General features: G+C 37.3%; 1 protein-coding gene across 1 annotated transcript in view; it reads left to right on the top strand.

Annotated features, from left to right (window-relative positions):
- The first annotated feature begins 8651 nt into the window (after positions 1-8651).
- The window catches only part of rnf180a (ring finger protein 180a), a 36313-nt gene continuing 30591 nt past the window's right edge, over positions 8652-14373 (top strand). Inside the window, exons 1-2 of the mRNA XM_088993845.1 lie at positions 8652-8738; positions 8851-9082. The gene's annotated coding sequence lies outside the window, so the exon portion shown is untranslated. The remainder of the gene's footprint in view (positions 8739-8850; positions 9083-14373) is intronic.

The following is a 14373-nucleotide window of genomic DNA, read 5'->3' on the forward strand; positions in this document are numbered from 1 at the left end:
CTCATTGGCAGTGACATCCGCGACGAAAGTTAATTTCAGATTTAAACTCGGCTCTATTTCTTTTCTGAATACAGACGCTCCTCAATTTACGAACGGTCGTTCGCAAGGTGAATTTGTTCGTTAAGTTGCGTCAGTGCTATATTTTCTCTGGTAATGTTTTTTTTTATCCTTCCACGAGGGGGCAGCATTTGCCTTTTGTCGATGTTAGCGCTTTGTTACAGCTTCAACTGTTGTTAAATAAATCAATATGTATGTATTGTCTTGTACAGACATTCCTCAACTTACGAACGAGATACGTTCAGAACGGTCGTTCGTAAGGTGAATTTGTTCGTAAAATGCTTCAGTGCTATATTTTGTGTGGAATGTATGTTCAAGGCTTGTATAAGTAACCTGTATTGGTCTGTACTGAAAAATAAACATTTAATAAAATATATGCCCGATAAAGATATGTACATGTACAACTGGAGAGAATACTACAGTGAGACCTCAACTTACAAACACCTTATCTTACAAACTTTTCGTCTTACAAACGTCAAATTTCTAAAAATTAAACCTTATAATAAGCACTATTTTCATAATACACACCCACCACGGCTGGCGGCGTGATCTTCGGCGGAAGCACACGACCGAAGAGCACAGGAGGTTAAGTTAGCAACAGTCCTTATGGAAGGTGACTCTCCTTCCATAAGCCATCAACGACCATCAAAAAGGTAAATAAAACTTTATTTTACAGCACAGTTTATTTCTTTAATTACAGTCGTCATGTAATGCGCCTCTCTTTCCAAACAGCAATTCCCTTTGACCTTCGACCGCCAACACCATTCCATCAAGCCATCTATGACCATCATAAATGTAAATAAAGTGACTTTATGATACAATGCAGTGTATTTCTTTCATTACAATACAATAGCACATTTATTATACATAGAATAAGGTATGTTGTGTGTAGTTTTAAGGCTTATTTAGTTGAAAAATATATTTTATGGAAACTCGGGAACGGATTATTCCCATTTTAATGGTTTCCTATGGGAATTTTTTTTTGAGATACACACTTTTCGCCTTACACACTGTCTGGGAACCAATTAAGTTCGTAAGTTGAGGTCTCACTGTATGTATGTTACTACAAACACCTTCGTATGTACTGTTGTTTGTAACTCGGATGTTCAAAAGTAGGTCTGTAACATTTCCAAGTCTCATGAAAGCTTCTTTGTCCAATATTTTAGACCAATGTCGGAATTCAGGAAGTCAGGACTCCGTGTGGTGGATCTAAGCCAAGGAGAATGCTTCATTATTTGCGCCATGAATGACGTGCAGTGCGATACTGAAAATATCTTTTTTTTATGCTTCTCCTTTTCTCTGTAGGACTTCAAAAGTATCATGGATGTGCTCATCAGCTGAGATGGAGCATATTGTCATGTCAAAATATTGTGATTGAGGGAGTGAAGTCATCAAGGAGCAAAACAGTGAGTCATTTCCCTTGTTGAACTTTGCCAAGGATCAACATCTTTTGGATAAATTGAAATTACATCCGGGCGAACGATGAAAAATTTCAGAGTTCTTTTTTTTCTGTTGTAGAGTGAAAATGGAAGATTCGCTCTTTGGAGAACAGCGCGGCAATCAGCGCTCATGTGAAAATGTCAAGACGATCCGTGTGTGCGAGCCCTTATGTGTCACTTGAAAGTTGTTATGATGCAGGCGCTGTGTGCGTGCATGTTTATCGGCTTGGAAGGAGCTGACGCATACCGTCATCATCCGCCTCTGAGCAGCCGAAGCGTCTCCTCATCTCGACCGCCTTAGGCCCCTTCAGGTGAACCGTCGTTGCCTCAAGCTGCTTGTCCCGTCTGAATAAGGCCAATTACTGCAGAGGAGCATGAGGGCCATTCTGATAAAGTCAAAGATCAGCTACTTTGAACCAAAACGTCCTTGGGCCACATTCCCCCTGGCTCGCACACTCTGACCCTTTTTGATGTTTTTCCTTGCCATTTTCTGTCTTAAAATTCTAATTCTTGTGTTAAAACTTTGTCTCAAAGCTAGAAAACTTGCTCAGAGTATACCATTTCCCCCAGATTAAAGGATAACTGTATTCAAAATAAATGGCTTTTTTTTACTAGAGATAGATAGATAGATAGATAGATAGATAGATAGATAGATAGATAGATAGATAGATAGATAGATAGATAGATAGATAGATAGATAGATAGATAGATAGATAGATAGATAGATAGATAGATAGATAGATAGATAGATAGATAGATCTTGGACTTTTCATGCAAGAGAAAAATCAATTGAAAGGGCTTACATGGCTAAAAATTAATATAATATATATATATATATATATATTAACGTGTACATATTTTTTTGCTTATTTTTTAGTCATGTAACCCCTTTCAATGGATTTTTTTTTCTTGCATGAAAAGTTCTATATAAATACCTTAATGAGTAAAAATATTTCATTTATTTTGAACAAAGTTATACTATATATATATATATATATATATATATATATATATATATATATATATATGTGTGTGTGTGTGTGTATATATATACACACATATACATATATATATAAATACACATATACATATATATATATATATATATATATGTATATATATATATGTGTATATATATATATATATATATATATATATATATATATATATATATATATATATATAGATACACATATACATATACATATACATATTTTTTTTTTTTTTTTTTTTTTTTCGGGGTGACCTTATTGATATGCAGAATAAAAGTGAGCTCAAACTCCAAAAAGGTTTTTCACTCGAGGTGAGGTATGTAGAGATAGTGTTCGTACTTTAGTTAAAAGTTTCTCTTTCAGCCTGCGGACTGATGATAAAAACTTCACTGTCGTCCTGGATTTGATGACCAGAATGTAGTTAAAAAAAGAGCATCCATTGGACTGACATCGTCAGGAGACACCGTCTGTTGTCATTGTCGCTGTGGAAATTCACTCTGTGCCTACAAACGACACCACAAACAGGGAGCATATTAAACAATAAATGAACTAAAATTGAACCTTGAGGCACACCGCAATGTTATTTCATAGACCTATGAAGAGCACGGATCTAAACCAGGGGTCACATCTTACAACTTTCCTCCTTTATAAAATACAATTTTATGTGACTTATAATCTACCTGTTTTGTACATAAAATCACAATTTCGAGCAGACAATAATTAATATTTTATAAAACGTGTTATTCTACTTTTGGTTGTTTAGTATTTAAAAGAACAGAGGAATTTTCTTACACAAATGCAGTTTTTCCCCCACTCACTAAATACTGTGTCATAAAGGAAGCTTCCCCAGCTGTCACACACAAATGGTCCAGTCCTCCTGCCTGCAACTATTTGCTTTTTAATGCTGTCGCCTGTGTTTGATGTCATGGGATAATTGCTCCTTTTTAGAAAGCAAAGAGGCCCACTCATCATTCACTGGGATGCTGCTGTATCCATGGTGACCAGCTTTGTTACCTTACACTGCAAACAATTGCTTGTTGTACCTGGCTTGGGGAAAACACCTTTGAGGGGAAGATGACAGAAGAAAAATGACTTTTTGAAATGATAACGTTCTTGTTTCATGTCATTTTTTGTTGAATATTATTGTCAGTATAGATGCCTTTTTGTTTTGTTTTTTTAAACTCATTCACTGCCATTCCTGAATTTGTTTGTGCCGATAAAGCGCTGGCCAGACCTCTGGCAATGTTTTTCCCTTCCATGAGGGGGCAGCATTTGCCTTTTGTCCATGTTCGACCTCTGTTACTGCTTCAGATGTTGTTAAAGCACTATATAAATCAATATGTATGTATTGTATTTTGGACAGCCGCCCCCATTTCAAGCTCAGATAACTCCAGACCAATATAACTTAGGAATTAACTCTTTTTTTTTCAGCTGAAAGAAGAGACTAAGGTTTCAACGCTGTATTGAATGTTTATGTACTCCTAAATCTCAATATTCTGTGGGTCCCGCAATTTGAGTGAAAATGACAAAAACCCTGGCACTAGAGTGGACACATTTATTGCACATCGTCTGGTAGTGAATGAATTAAGATAATATAATAATTGACAATGAAGCGCTACTTGAGGGTAAGCCAAGGCGAAGGTGAACAGGAAAACATGTTTTAAAAAAGCAGATTTTTTGGTGAAAATATGCTTTTTTAATCCCATTGAAAAAAGATGGAAACAAAAAGGTCAGTTCACACACACACACACACACACACACACACACACACACACACACACACACACACACACACGCACACACACACACATGCAGTCCCCCATCATCTCCCCCACCCCCTTCCTGTCCACGGGTCAGTAAATGAAAAAAGCTGGAACATCGACAAAGTGCCATGCACGGACATCCAGAGAGCAATCGAAAACAATCAAACTTCCGGCTGAGCGTCATCCATCATCTTTTTGACGTTATGTATGTCTGACATTGCAATAGCACTCTGGATGCTTGCACTGAGTCATCATTCTGTCACTGGTTCTAATATCGGGAGAGAACTGCGTTGGCGGTCACTAACAAAGTGGACAGGCAAAGAAAGTTTCACCACATCAGCACTTGCACATTGTCCAAAAAAATAAACACAAATTATATCATCACCATCCAGAGATACAAAAAAAATTGATCTAGCAGGCAGGCAAAGTCAGAGCGCAGACGGCCCCAGTACTGTAATTGCTTTGGGCAATATGCGACGCTAATAACTGCAAAAAAAATATGAAATGGCCAATTTCATTGTTGCAACGGAGTGTGAAGGCGATTGGCATTCCGGAGCGGAAGCCGAACTGGAATCCTTCATCGTCATTCATCACGCGGCTCCCTCTGCGCTGATGGAGTATGCTAACTGAACATGTGGACACACAAGAATGACAATCAATAATCCGGCACACAGCAGGAATTCTTGGAATTTTCCCTCTTTGCCTCGTTTTTTTCCTCATCGAGGAGTTATTTATATGAGCAAAAAAGGCTTGTGAAATAAACATGTAAGATGTATTTTCATGAGAAAATGAAGCATTATGATGATACATTGAGAAAGTGATAGGAATGTTACAGAAAATAACTTTTAGCTTACTAAGACAATAATGTCATTACATAAGGAAAATAAAATAATACCATAAGATTTAACTAGTGTGACACCAAAACAGCAATTTTGTAAAAAAAAAAAAAAAATGTGCCATAGTATGCACGATAACAATAAAAGGTGTCAGTCAGCCAAAAAAAAGAACAAAGAAGCCATATAAGAATAGAGAAGTTATTTTTAGATTTAAAAAAAGGAAATATTTACTCATTCACTGCCAGATGTGAAAAAATGTGTCCACTCCAGTTCCAGGGTTTTTGTTATTTTCACTCAAATTCCAGGACCCACGAAATATTGAGTTTTCGGACGACATAAACATTCAATTCAGTGTAAGAAACCTTTGATTCTCTTCTTTTATCAGAAAAAAAGAGTTAATTCCTAAGTTATGTGGGTCTGGAGTTATCAGAGCTTGAAATAAGGCCGGCTGTACAAATCCAAAATACAATCCAATACATTCATATTGATTTATATAGCGCTTTAACAACAGATGCTAACAAAGCGCTAACATGGACAAAAGGCAAATGCTATCCCTTTGGGGATGGAAAAAATATTGCCAGAGGTCTGACCAGCGCTTTATCGACACCCCCGCAAGAAACTTGAACTTGTGTAGGTGTGGTCCCAAATGTTTTTGTTTGAAGATTATTAACAGGATTTCTGTATGCACACATGCTAACAAAATCTGATGCTAACGCATTAGCTTGGGACCGCTGCAGTAATGTACGACTTTGCTAGAGCTTGGGTCACTTCCGGCATCCATCACAAACTTGAATTTAAAGCTACTTTGGCAAAATGACCTTTCCTACCACGTTTAACTTGTCCTTCACACTTTGGGAGTTCTCTGGAAATATATATATATATATTTCTTTTGTTTGTTTTTTTTCTTCCTCCAAACAGAGTTGTCTGGTTTGTGTTTCATTGGGGAAACACAAACCACACACTTTCTGGGAGCCAATCAAGTTCGGAAGCCAAGGTATCACTGTACTGTGTGTATATACAGTAAAGTCTCGTTATATCGATATTCAAGGGAGTCCGAAAAAATATCGATATAACCGGGACTATCGATATATCCGATATCGATATAACGAGACTTTACTGTATATATATATATATATATATATATATATATATATATATATATATATATATATAAATATATATATTCCTATACTTACTAATCCAATTCAACACAATGAAATGGTTAGCATGGTGTATTGTTTTGTAGGCAGTATGTTCAATTGGACAATCTCACTTGGATTGGAGAAATTTGATGACACTGAGACATACTCACTCGCGGACATTTTCACCACTCCGTGTCCACACTGCAGATAATTGCCGTGTGCGTGAAAGCCACCACAGGCACGTATGATCGTATAACCGACTCTTGACATTGATATGAGTGACTGGTGTTATGGAGGGAATTTCAGAACGCTTCGCTTCCGTGCACACGCTGTGACCATCAGCGTGTTCCGCAGGTACCTCGTTTAGTTTTGGTTCTTGTTCGCCCCCGCCCGTCCCCGTTTCGTTGCCTCATACGAATTATAGGAAGAGACACGGCACAATCGCAAAAAAAAAAAGCCTCTGCTTTGTTTGCTTGTCAAACAGCCTGAATACACACACACGAAATCCTGCCACTGCATTGATATCACAACACACACTGAAATGCTTTCAATGTGTCCTACTGACCAGTCGAGGAATTGATAGTAACAGGGTGTTAGCTCCATTGCACGATGGAAGTCGTCTCTCTTGGCCAATCCTAACGGGCATCTCTTATTTGCATTAAAATTAAAATCAGGGCTGTCCATGCGCACAGTGTTTGATATTGTGGAAATAGAACTAGACACTCCGGGGTCCGTGCATAACATTAGCATGTAAACCGCAAAATCTCCCCTTGCTGATGATGAAGTTGGCTGTATATGCGATGTGGAAAATTTGCTAAAATTGATGCAGATTGACACTGTCCTCACTTCAAAGTAAACATTTTCATATGAATGTTCATATTAGCCATGCTCTGGTACTTTCTTGCCTCACATGTGCCCAGAAGATGTTCATAGCCGCCGCAATGGTGAACGTGATAACTTAGCTCCTTGGGATTGATGGATGTCATCATATTCTGGTTACTTTCAGTGGATTTATTTCATACAGTTTAGCGTCTCTGAAGAGCGGCGTAAACATCTCATTGGCAGTGACATCCGCGACGAAAGTTAATTTCAGGTTTAAACTCGGCTCTATTTTTTTCTGAATATAGACGCTCCTCAATTTACGAACGGTCGTTCGCAAGGTGAATTCGTTCGTTAAGTTGCGTCAGTGCTATATTTTCTCTGGTAATGTTTTTTTTTTTTTTATCCTTCCACGAGGGGGCAGCATTTGCCTTTTGTCGATGTTAGCGCTTTGTTACAGCTTCAACTGTTGTTAAATAAATCAATATGTATGTATTGTCTTGTACAGACGTTCCTCAACTTACGAACGAGATACGTTCAGAACGGTCGTTCGTAAGGTGAATTTGTTCGTAAGATGCGTCAGTGCTATATGTTGTGTGGAATGTATGTTCAAGGCTTGTATAAGTAACCTGTATTGGTCTGTACTGAAAAATAAACATTTAATAAAATATATGCCCGATAAAGATATGTACATGTACAACTGGAGAGAATACTACAGTGAGACCTCAACTTACAAACACCTTATCTTACAAACTTTTCGTCTTACAAACGTCAAATTTCTGAAAATTAAACCTTATAATAAGCACTATTTTCATAATACACACCCACCACGGCTGGCGGCGTGATCTTCAGCGGAAGCACACGACCGAAGAGCACAGGAGGTTAAGTTAGCAACAGTCCTTATGGAAGGTGAGTCTCCTTCCATAAGCCATCAATGACCATCAAAAAGGTAAATAAAACTTTTACAGCACAGTTTATTTCTTTAATTACAGTCGTCATGTAATGCGCCTCTCTTTCCAAACAGCAATTCCCTTTGACCTTCGACCGCCAACACCATTCCATCAAGCCATCTATGACCATCACAAATGTAAATAAAGTGTCTTTATGATACAATGCAGTGTATTTCTTTCATTACGATACAATAGCACATTTATTATACATAGAATAAGGTATGTTGTGTGTAATTTTTAGGCTTATTGTTGAAAAATATATTTTATGGAAACCCGGGAACGGATTATTCCCATTTTAATGGTTTCCTATGGGAATTTTTTTTTGAGATACACACTTTTCGCCTTACACACTCTGTCTGGGAACCAATTAAGTTCGTAAGTTGAGGTCTCACTGTATGTATGTTACTACAAACACCTTCGTATGTACTGTTGTTTGTAACAAGTAGGTCTGTAACATTTCCAAGTCTCATGAAAGCTTCTTTGTCCAATATTTTCGACCAATGTCGGAATTCAGGAAGTCAGGACTCCGTGTGGTGGATCTAGGCCAAGGAGAATGCTTCATTATTTGCGCCGCGAATGACGTGCAGTGCGATACTGAAAATATCTTTTTTTTTTGTATGCTTCTCCTCTTCTCTGTAGGACTTCAAAGGTATCATGGATGTGCTCATCAGCTGAGATGGAGCATATTGTCATGTCAAAATATTGTGATTGAGGGAGTGAAGTCATCAAGGAGCAAAACAGTGAGTCATTTCCCTTGTTGAACTTTGCCAAGGATCAACATCTTTTGGATAAATTGAAATTACATCCGGGCGAACGATGAAAAATTTCAGAGTTCTTTTTTTTCTGTTGTAGAGTGAAAATGGAAGATTCGCTCTTTGGAGAACAGCGCGGCAATCAGCGCTCATGTGAAAATGTCAAGACGATCCGTGTGTGCGAGCCCTTATGTGTCACTTGAAAGTTGTTATGATGCAGGCGCTGTGTGCGTGCATGTTTATCGGCTTGGAAGGAGCTGACGCATACCGTCATCATCCGCCTCTGAGCAGCCGAAGCGTCTCCTCATCTCGACCGCCTTAGGCCCCTTCAGGTGAACCGTCGTTGCCTCAAGCTGCTTGTCCCGTCTGAATAAGGCCAATTACTGCAGAGGAGCATGAGGGCCATTCTGATAAAGTCAAAGATCAGCTACTTTGAACCAAAACGTCCTTGGGCCACATTCCCCCTGGCTCGCACACTCTGACCCTTTTTGATGTTTTTCCTTGCCATTTTCTGTCTTAAAATTCTAATTCTTGTGTTAAAACTTTGTCTCAAAGCTAGAAAACTTGCTCAGAGTATACCATTTCCCCCAGATTAAAGGATAACTGTATTCAAAATAAATGGCTTTTTTTTACTAGAGATAGATAGATAGATAGATAGATAGATAGATAGATAGATAGATAGATAGATAGATAGATAGATAGATAGATAGATAGATAGATAGATAGATAGATAGATAGATAGATAGATAGATAGATAGATAGATAGATAGATAGATAGATCTTGGACTTTTCATGCAAGAGAAAAATCAATTGAAAGGGCTTACATGGCTAAAAATTAATTAATATATATATATATATATATATTAACGTGTACATATTTTTTTGCTTATTTTTTAGTCATGTAACCCCTTTCAATGGATTTTTTTTTCTTGCATGAAAAGTTCTATATAAATACCTTAATGAGTAAAAATATTTCATTTATTTTGAACAAAGTTATACTATATATATATATATATATATATATATATATATATATATATATGTGTGTGTGTGTGTGTATATATATACACACATATACATATATATATAAATACACATATACATATATATATATATATATATATATATATATATATATATATATATATATATATATATATATATATATATATATATATATATATATATAGATACACATATACATATACATATACATATTTTTTTTTTTTTTTTTTTTTTTCGGGGTGACCTTATTGATATGCAGAATAAAAGTGAGCTCAAACTCCAAAAAGGTTTTTCACTCGAGGTGAGGTATGTAGAGATAGTGTTCGTACTTTAGTTAAAAGTTTCTCTTTCAGCCTGCGGGCTGATGATAAAAACTACACTGTCGTCCTGGATTTGATGACCAGAATGTAGTTAAAAAAAAGAGCATCCATTGGACTGACATCGTCAGGAGACACCGTCTGTTGTCATTGTCGCTGTGGAAATTCACTCTGTGCCTACAAACGACACCACAAACAGGGAGCATATTAAACAATAAATGAACTAAAATTGAACCTTGAGGCACACCGCAATGTTATTTCATAGACCTATGAAGAGCACGGATCTAAACCAGGGGTCACATCTTACAACTTTCCTCCTTTATAAAATACAATTTTATGTGACTTATAATCTACCTGTTTTGTACATAAAATCACAATTTCGAGCAGACAATAATTAATATTTTATAAAACGTGTTATTCTACTTTTGGTTGTTTAGTATTTAAAAGAACAGAGGAATTTTCTTACACAAATGCAGTTTTTCCCCCACTCACTAAATACTGTGTCATAAAGGAAGCTTCCCCAGCTGTCACACACAAATGGTCCAGTCCTCCTGCCTGCAACTATTTGCTTTTTAATGCTGTCGCCTGTGTTTGATGTCATGGGATAATTGCTCCTTTTTAGAAAGCAAAGAGGCCCACTCATCATTCACTGGGATGCTGCTGTATCCATGGTGACCAGCTTTGTTACCTTACACTGCAAACAATTGCTTGTTGTACCTGGCTTGGGGAAAACACATTTGAGGGGAAGATGACAGAAGAAAAATGACTTTTTGAAATGATAACGTTCTTGTTTCATGTCATTTTATGTTGAATATTATTGTCAGTATAGATGCCTTTTTGTTTTGTTTTTTTAAACTCATTCACTGCCATTCCTGAATTTGTTTGTGCCGATAAAGCGCTGGCCAGACCTCTGGCAATGTTTTGCCTTCCATGAGGGGGCAGCATTTGCCTTTTTTCCATATTAGCCCTTTGTTACTGCTTCAGATGTTGTTAAAGCACTATATAAATCAATATGTATGTATTGTATTGTATTTTGGACAGCCGCCCCCATTTCAAGCTCAGATAACTCCAGACCAATATAACTTAGGAATTAACTGTTTCTTTTTCTGATGAAAGGAGAGTGTTTAAGGTTTGTTACGCTAAAACTCAATATTCTGTGGGTCCCGCAATTTGAGTGAAAATGACAAAAACCCTGGCACTAGAGTGGACACATTTACTGCACATCGTCTGGTAGTGAATTAATGAAGATAATATAATAATTGATAATGAAGCGGTACTTGAGGGTAAGCCAAGGCGAAGGTGAACAGGAAAACATGTTTTAAAAAAGCAGATTGTTTGGTGAAAATATGTTTTTTTTTAATCCCATTGAAAAAAGATGGAAACAAAAAGGTCAGTTCACACACACACACACACACACACACACACACACACACACACATGCAGTCCCCCATCATCTCCCCCACCCCCTTCCTGTCCACGGGTCAGTAAATGAAAAAAGCTGGAACATCGACAAAGTGCCATGCACGGACATCCAGAGAGCAATCGAAAACAATCAAACTTCCGGCTGAGCGTCATCCATCATCTTTTTGACGTTATGTATGTCTGACATTGCAATAGCACTCTAGATGCTTGCACTGAGTCATCATCCTGTCACTGGTTCTAATATCGGGAGAGAACTGCGTTGGCGGTCACTAACAAAGTGGACAGGCAAAGAAAGTTTCACCACATCAGCACTTGCACATTGTCCAAAAAAATAAACACAAATTATATCATCACCATCCAGAGATACAAAAAAAATTGATCTAGCAGGCAGGCAAAGTCAGAGCGCAGACGGCCCCAGTACTGTAATTGCTTTGGGCAATATGCGACGCTAATAACTGCAAAAAAAAAATGAAATGGCCAATTTCATTGTTGCAACGGAGTGTGAAGGCGATTGGCATTCCGGAGCGGAAGCCGAACTGGAATCCTTCATCGTCATTCATCACGCGGCTCCCTCTGCGCTGATGGAGTATGCTAACTGAACATGTGGACACACAAGAATGACAATCAATAATCCGGCATACAGCAGGAATTCTTGGAATTTTCCCTCTTTGCCTCGTTTTTTTTCCTCATCTCGGAGTTATTTATATGAGCAAAAAAGGCTAGTGAAAAAAACATGTAAGATTTATTTTCATGAGAAAATGAAGCGTTATGATGATACATTGAGAAAGAGATAGGAATGTTACAGAAAAGAACTTTTAGCTTACTAAGACAATAATGTCATTACATAAGGAAAATAAAATAATACCATGAGATTTAACTAGTGTGACACCAAAACAGCAATTTTGTAAAAAAAAAAAAAAAAAGTGCCATAGTATGCACGATAACAATAAAAGGTGTCAGTCAACCCAAAAAAAAAAGAACAAAGGAGCCATATAAGAATAGAGAAGTTATTTTTAGATTTAAAAAAAGGAATATTTACTCATTCACTGCCAGATGTGAAAAAATGTGACCACTCCAGTTCCAGGGTTTTTGTTATTTTCACTCAAATTCCAGGACCCACGAAATATTGAGTTTTCGGACGACATAAACATTCAATTCAGTGTAAGAAACCTTTGATTCTCTTCTTTTATCAGAAAAAAAGAGTTAATTCCTAAGTTATGTGGGTCTGGAGTTATCAGAGCTTGAAATAAGGCCGGCTGTACAAATCCAAAATACAATCCAATACATTCATATTGATTTATATAGCGCTTTAACAACAGATGCTAACAAAGCGCTAACATGGACAAAAGGCAAATGCTATCCCTTTGGGGATGGAAAAAATATTGCCAGAGGTCTGACCAGCGCTTTATCGACACCCCCGCAAGAAACTTGAACTTGTGTAGGTGTGGTCCCAAATGTTTTTGTTTGAAGATTATTAACAGGATTTCTGTATGCACACATGCTAACAAAATCTGATGCTAACGCATTAGCTTGGGACCGCTGCAGTAATGTACGACTTTGCTAGAGCTTGGGTCACTTCCGGCATCCATCACAAACTTGAATTTAAAGCTACTTTGGCAAAATGACTTTCCTACCACGTTTAACTTGTCCTTCACACTTTGGGAGTTCTCTGGAAATATATATATATATATTTCTTTTGTTTGTTTTTTTTCTTCCTCCAAACAGAGTTGTCTGGTTTGTGTTTCATTGGGGAAATTGACACTTTTTAAATGCCAAACGCTCCACAGACTCACTGAGTGTCTTTTTTTTCTTCCTCTCAGGAGACTGAAGTTGAGGATTTCTAATTTTCAAAGCGGGGGAGGCTCTGGAGGGATTTGAAAATGCATCATTGCATATCATACTTCCTGCAATTTTTTTTTAGACAAGTTCGGGTGCTCAATGAAAGGTCATCTTCATTTAGAATACTGTAAAATGCAATCAATTAAAGGACAACCGATGCCTCTGGACAAGTTGTGTCCATAATTTGTAAAATCACTTCAAATGATGAGCGTATTTTATATAGATTCCATGGCATATAGCTATATTTTACCTTTTAAGACTCGTGCTGAATATTCAGGAAGTCTTGTTTTTGAGTTGGTGACAATTCCGGACGTGACATCACGTCAGGAACGCCCCTGACCGAGAAAGCGTCACACAATGCATTTTGGTTACTTTGTTTGGTCTGAAAACATTGTGTTGATCCGTGTTGATGGCGAAATTAGAAGAAAAACATAAATAACGCGATGGTGAATCGTTGTGTGTTGCACCAAGACTACTATTTGATACTAGCTGACACAAATTCCCAGAAGACAAATCAGCCCATTTCCAATGGAGCTTGGGCGCCATCTTGTGCATTTTCTGGGACGCTACATTGCAGTCCAGACGCCTCAAAATGACACGGAAGGACTTCTTTAATCGATTGCAAACATTTATGCTTTCCTCTTCAGAACTATATAAATCATATTCATAACTGGATGAGTAACAAGAAAGCATCTTCTCCGAATCTGAAGCCATTGTTTTCGTTCTCGAAAGCAAGACGTCTTGGCGTGACGTCACGAAAAAGGGGGCGGGACCTTCTGAAACTGAAACTTTCTGAGGTCATTTTGAAGTAGTTTTGGGACACTTTAAGACATTTTTATTGGGGTTTTTCATTTGACTAAAAATATCAGCCTGCGTGTTTTGGGTATTTTAGATAATATAAAACATTTTTCTGATGTCAGTTAGGAAACAAAATAATTGTGTCGGTTGTCCTTTAAAGTGCATAAGATCAAATTCGCCATCAGAAGAAAGTTTGTGTGCATAATTCATATGACGTATTCAAACAGCATGCGGTATCAGCT

The sequence above is a fragment of the Hippocampus bargibanti genome, linkage group LG04 (genome assembly GCF_051943395.1).
Source record: "Hippocampus bargibanti isolate YZ-2025 linkage group LG04, ASM5194339v1, whole genome shotgun sequence".
Lineage (NCBI taxonomy): Eukaryota > Metazoa > Chordata > Actinopteri > Syngnathiformes > Syngnathidae > Hippocampus > Hippocampus bargibanti.